The sequence below is a fragment of the Galeopterus variegatus genome, unplaced genomic scaffold (assembly GCF_000696425.1).
Source record: "Galeopterus variegatus unplaced genomic scaffold, G_variegatus-3.0.2 Scaffold2674, whole genome shotgun sequence".
Lineage (NCBI taxonomy): Eukaryota > Metazoa > Chordata > Mammalia > Dermoptera > Cynocephalidae > Galeopterus > Galeopterus variegatus.
Window position 1 is genome coordinate 262,795 of NW_007728785.1, and position 6,974 is coordinate 269,768.

A 6,974-nucleotide genomic window follows, 5' to 3' on the forward strand; every position below is an offset into this window, starting at 1 on the left:
TAATAAAAATTATAATATCAGCTAGTTTTTATTAAAAGCTTACCACATATATTCTAAGGTCTTTCAGTATATTAATCTAAACCTCACAACATCCCTGTGATGTTGGTACTATCATTATGCCCATTTTTGTGTGAGGAAACAGGCACAGAGAGATTGTGTAACTGGCCCAAGCACAGAGAGCAATAGAGTCTAGTTTATGACCAAAAAAGGCGGAGTTCTCAACCACCATGCTCTGGTGCTTCCACACATTATAGAGAAAACAACTGAACCTGGATGACTATGTGGAGGTCATTTTAATTTGCAAGTAGTTTCAAAGAAAACATTATACGCCTTATATTATTAATTTCCCATCTAAGTCTTTTTAATAAATAACAAAAAAGTGTATTTAGCATTGTCAAGTTAAATTAATCAAAACGTCCAGTAGATAGCATGCCTATTTTTTCATGAGTTCTGATTGCATTTTCACGTTAAGATCACTAACTTACTTCCTTAGTTCTAATCCTGATATTCTGTATTGCAGGAACATGAATGCATTATTTACCAGTATTGCTTTCTTTTTCGAATAAAGATTTTTCCCATGGTAGCATCATTATATAAATTCAAAAAAGGAGACTAGAGAGAGATACTGTTAGTGCCACTGTTACCAAGTGCTAGAACACACTTCAGTAAGGCACCAGCGAGTTGTTTTAAGTGGCCAAATGTCAAACATGGCAAGAGTACCAGGGTATCTTGCACATGCCACCAAAAAGCACATTCTCTGGTATTGTGATAGAGCAGAAAAAGAACATTTTCTTTTCACTCTACAGTACATTATTAACCTGGTCCGTATCATTAATTATTCTTCTAAAAATCTAAGTTAATTTCGGAATAATATCCTATTTTTAGATATATTGTAATTTAATTAATCTTTTATTTCTGAACATCTGAGTTTTCTCTGATTTTCACTATTACTAACAATACTATCATGATCATCCTGTTTACATATGTCTGTAATTATCTCTGTGGAAATTCTGAGAAAGAGAAAGTCTGGGCCAAATGGCTTGCACAATATTAAGACTTCTATTATATATTGTCATATTCTCTTGAAATATTTTTCCCATCTCTGCATTGTACAAGAGATCTCATAGCCCTAAACATTCACTACTGTAGAGAATCGATCCTCTGTTTTTTTAAAAAGCCTTTTGTCTCTTTGATTATAGAAAAAGAGAATTTCATTACTAAACAGGTTGAATTTTTCCTGTTCCTAGGCCATTTGTAGTTTTTATCTTGGTAATTGTCTACAGCTCATTTTTTCTATTATGTTCATTTTCTAACCAAATTGTAAGACTTATTTTATAAAAAGCATATGAAACCTTTTTCATACTTTACAAAAAAGAGAAATACATACTCTTACCTTAAAATAACATTTGTTTTTTGCTTGCAAAAAGGAATACTTTATTTTTTAACAGAAAAAAATAATAAGCAATAATATACAATACTAACATATAATGTGCAATAATAAAAAAACAGTAATAAACATGAAAAATATACTGGTGGTAATTAACATTAACATCATGATAAATATTCTTCCAGCATTTTTCAGATAAATAGGTAGGTAGGTAAATAGATACACAGATGACAGATAGATAGATAATTCTAAACAAAAACAGTAGCATACAGTTATATAGTTTCAAGCCTTGCTTTTATCATTTAATTTATTTTAAACGTCTTCCATATCAATAAGTATTCATGTGCAACATTACTTTTGACAGTAAAATAGTACTCTATTATATGGATTTATCATAATTTATGTAACTATTATTTTATTGTTGGACATTTGGTTTACTTATATTTTTCATTATAAAATGTAATGTTTTTATAATCCTGTTGCTAAATTTTGTGAGCCCCATTTAAGTAATTTATTAGATATAACTCCTAGAAATGGAATTTCTAGACCAAAGGGTATATGCACTCAATGCTTTTTANAGATATAACTCCTAGAAATGGAATTTCTAGACCAAAGGGTATATGCACTCAATGCTTTTTAGTGCTCATATAGTAAAAATTACCTTTCTGAATGATTTCGTCAATGTATACGTCTTCCGTCCAGATAGGAGAGCCCATTTCTCTCAACCTCACTGAGTATATTAGCATTTTAATCATTGCCAACATAATAGCTTAAAATTTTTATCTTGTAGCTTACACTTTTATTTCTTTAATGACTGATGAAGTTGAATTTTTTTTCAACGTTTTGGGGACGATTGATTCATGATATGCCTCCTACTGTTATTTTTCTATCGGATGTATCTTTTTCTTGTTGCTTTGTAAAAGCGCTTTATATGTTAAGAAATCAAATGTCTTCATACATGTTTCAACCATTTTTATCACGTTAAAAATGCATACTTCTATTTGTTTTTCACTGTAAGTAAGGTTTTATTAATCCGGAAAAAATGCTGAATTTTCGATCTATTCAGATGATTGTGGCTTTTCCCTACTTGCTCTGTTAACATGTGCAATTGTATGAACTGATTTCTCAATGTTGAAATAGCCTTGTGTTCTTGGAATAAACACTCTTTGAGTGTGTCACATCGATCTTTTACTACCAAAATCTGTTTTATTAACATTTATTTGCATCAATATTTCTACACCCATAAATTTACAAGTTTACATTTTCTTTTCTGTTAGAGTTTTGTATTAGCATTACAATAGTTTTGTAACTTAGGAGTTTCATTCTTTATGATCTTGGTTAGTTTACTTTTTTTATTTATTTTTTCATTTTTTCATTTTCTTTTCTGTTAGAGTTTTGTATTAGCATTACAATAGTTTTGTAACTTAGGAGTTTCGTTCTTTATGATCTTGGTTAGTTTACTTTTTTAATTTATTTTTTCATTTTTGTTAGCATTACAATAGTTTTGTAACTTAGGAGTTTCGTTCTTTATGATCTTGGTTAGTTTACTTTTTTAATTTATTTTTTCATTTTTGGGGGGGGTTGGCAGCTGGCCAGGGTTAGTTTATTTTTAAATAATTGTTATTTATTTATAAAAGCAGTAAATACTCGTAGTTTTAAAAACAGCTTCTAAGAAGGGTACAAACAAAAAAATTAAAAAGTCCCCTCTTCCTATTCATCACTAGTCCCCGCCTAAGGGCTAACCACTTTACCCATTTTTAGTTTTAGTTCTTCTGGTGATTATTGCTGCAATTCTAGCAAATATGCTCACATCTCTCTTTCTTAATTGGTCAAATAAAAAAATGCATGAAATATCTTCCTTCATAAAAGATGGGGAGTTTAGAGAATCTTTACTCAAACTTCCTTTCCATTTCCTGACATATGTTAACTTATTATCAGTTATATTATTTATCATAACTTTCACAAATATACTTAAACAAAGGTCACCCATTGATTCTGGACTATGTAAAATAAAATTAGAGCTTCCAGATTTTTCTATACCACTTCTCCCTCCTCTACCCACAACATTAGTCAGCTATTCATCTACTTCTCTGCTGTCAGGATCTATTACATTTGCATTTTGTTCTGCAACAAATTAAGATTTGGGTGCTTTGACTATAGGTTGATTCTAAACAAACAAAACACCCCACAATATCTACAATTATGTAATCATGTAAATATGTATGCATTGCCAAACAAGAAATGGCATTCCATTATTTTAATTTGATAATATATGTAATATACATTATTTTTATTTCCTCTATTTTGGGGATGAAATATCATTTAGAATATTACAGAATTTTTATATTCTCTTCTGTTCCTTATATTGTTTTTTTCTCTCTTTCTTCTGCCTCCCCTCTTATGCTTCTGTTTTCCACAAATGTCTGATGATCTTTGATTTATCATACATAATTACAAATGAAGTATAGTTTTGATTAGCATTGGTAGCAGGAGTGGGGTTTCTTGGAAGTTTTGTCAGTACATTTACCCAGAATGACCTCTCTTCAATGGGACAGCTACCTGTGAACCCTGCATATGTGGTTTGTGGGGAGTCAGAATCCCCATAATTGCCAAAGTGATGAAAGACTCTACTCTGAGGACATAACACTTTGGTGTATTTCACTCCTGGGGAGAGCTGTTATTCCTTTACCATTTCCATTCCCCAAGAGAGTAAGATATTCCCCATATTCTATGCTGCCTCCCTACCTAGATTCAACACTTCACCAAGGACCCTGCTCAGGAAAATCTTCTGATCTACTGAGAGAGCAAGTCATGGAGCTGCAGCTAGCGGCGAAGCCTCTCGGTCCACCTTTTCTGGATACGATCCTCTGGTTGACCATCCTGATTGACAACCCACGGCCTGCCCCTGCTCTCTGAATCTGCTGACTCAGATCATGGAGCCTTTATACATATGAAAGCACTTCCCACTTCCATCGACACCTGGTGTGTGTGAATTGCAGACTGCAGCTTACTGTTTCCTGTGTCCTGTGTTATACATCAATAAGAACATTAAGATACTTTCTGCTTTCCAATTATCTAAGTGATGGCACTTAGAATGTACATAGATTCTTATTCATATACATTTGCTGTCATATCAATGAAACATTAGGAGGGAAGGAAAGGTTCAGTCTTTTATCTTGATCAAGAAGCCTCCCTGGAACAATTGAAATACCTTGAAAATTACCTGTTCACACCTCCTTAGTCTTTTTTGTTGGTTCCTTTTTTTCTCCCTCTTTCTCCCAGCTTCTTAACGTCAGAACGTCCCACAGCTCAATCCTTGGGCAGCATCTCACTTTTATCAATACTCACCCTGAGTGATCTCACCTGCTTGTATGCTACAAATACCACCCGTATGCTAAATCTTTAGCTCGAACCTCTCTCCCCAGCTTTGTACTCATATTTCTAACTACCTGTTATGGATGAGAGCTTCAAATTCTCCTCCCAAAGCCAGTTCTCTTCTCTGTTTCTATGCTCGATCTATCTAGGAGCAAAGCTGAAAACTGCTTCTCAGCTTGGTGTTCCTTTCATGTCAGGGAGGAGACTCGGAGCCTTTCCAACAGGAGTATACACTCGCAGTGTCCTGGGGCTGCTGACTTATGTACTTATTCTCAAGAGGGTAGATTGTGTCCATTTTAATAGATTCCAATACCCTCACCCATTCCCATTACAGTTGGCAGACATTCCGCAGCTGCAAATGGGTTGTATTTATCTGTTACCCATTCCTGATTGGCAGCACTGAGGCAGATGTTTCCTTTTTAACATGGTCTATGTGTCACTCTGTAAGAACTAGGGAGGGGAGAACTTAATACTATGTTTATTCCACCATTTTAACCAAAGTCTTCCTTACTGTGGGGAGGATTTTGCCCTGTCCTGTGGATTTAAATCTTTACAGCAAGCACATTTCAGGTCACCATTTTTCACGTGTTTCAGATTCATTTAAGTAGCACAACCACCAAGATATGTGCACTTAAAAGCCTTTACTTTGGTATAGATCACCATAGAAACCACACACCACTCACACGGTTTTCAGTACTGAGTCGTTACATATTGGAAGGGTCACAAACTATACCAATAGAAAAGACTCGTAAGTTTGAGAGACTGGTTAAAAAAAAAAAAAACAACCTTTGCCAGTGCATTTCTTATCATTATAAACAAAGATATATGTGTGTCTAGATGTTTGCCTTTCCTTCTGAAAGATCACATCATCTGAATATGAAGCAAAATAAAGGTGGAGGAAAATAGGTGACTTCTAAGCCTTTACATATCTTCTTTACTGGAAACTTCTAAGAGATTCAACAGGGATAATTTATTTTACAATCTTCGTCATCATACCTGTAATTACACAACTGGCCGTCATTACTCTCCTTTCAACCCACAGCCTCTGCAAAGTATACACCATATTTAGGATTTTGCCCATAAGAAGAGATACCACCTGTACTGTCTAAAGTTATGTCCGAGAGATGTTAACCACAAAAAACACCAGACTTCGATATACACTATCATTTTCTGGGTGTGCTCCTGACTATTTAGAGCTGTGATTAAAATTAGAACTGCTGGTACGACACTGCTTTCTGACTTTCTTTTTTAGAAATGTTGGCACTGTAGAGGTGAGTGTAATGCTTCTATTTCAACTGATGCTTTACCAAAGTACGGGCTAAACATGAGTTAAAGTCAACTCCACTTTTGCCATCTTGGATTTTTAAATTATTGGGATGTATTATACTTAAAGATCTTAAGAAAGTCCATGTATTCATTTTATCCTCATTCATTTAAGTCATCTTCTGACTCAGAGAACGCCTTCTCGGGAGACTCTCAGAATCATCCTGTCTCACACTACTCAGCTCAGGTTGCTTTGTTTATGGCGACCTAAAAAAGGAACCACCATAATTTCAGTCCATTCCCCAAAGTACTCTCAGAAGTGACAGACAGTAAGGAATAAAATGACAAAAGAAAAGAGAAAGACTTACAGAGGAGTGAGAATGAGACAGCAAACAACCACAGGGAAGTTCCATTTCTAAGAAGAAAGCAAAGAAGACAGGGAATGTCTGAGGAGACACCATTTTTAAGACAGTTTTTAATAATAAGCCTCTAAAATTTTAGGGAAAACATTTTTTTATCTCAGTTTCTGTAGCTGATAAACCCAGTTTCCAGTTATAAGATTAGCTTTGCAAAGCTACACACATAAGAAAATTTGGAAGAAAAGTAGGCATCTACTCATCCAATTTTAGAGAAATTTGTAGAAATTCAATTTTTCTTATGAAAGATCTCTTTTCTTATTTCAGTAAGTGTGGATTTATCTGGCACTTTCCCAGATTTACCACTAATAATAATTCATTATATTTACAGCACAACCAACAAGACGACTCCAGGACAACACAGCTCTAAAGAAAAAACTCTGATTCCACACGTTAAAAATCTACACTTAGATCTTTTTTTTTTTTTCCTTTTTGTCTTTTTTTCGTGTCCGGCAACGGATCGCAACCCTCAGTGTCGCACCCATACTGGACCGGGACCGGCAACGGGATCGCAACCCTCGGTGTTGCTCCCG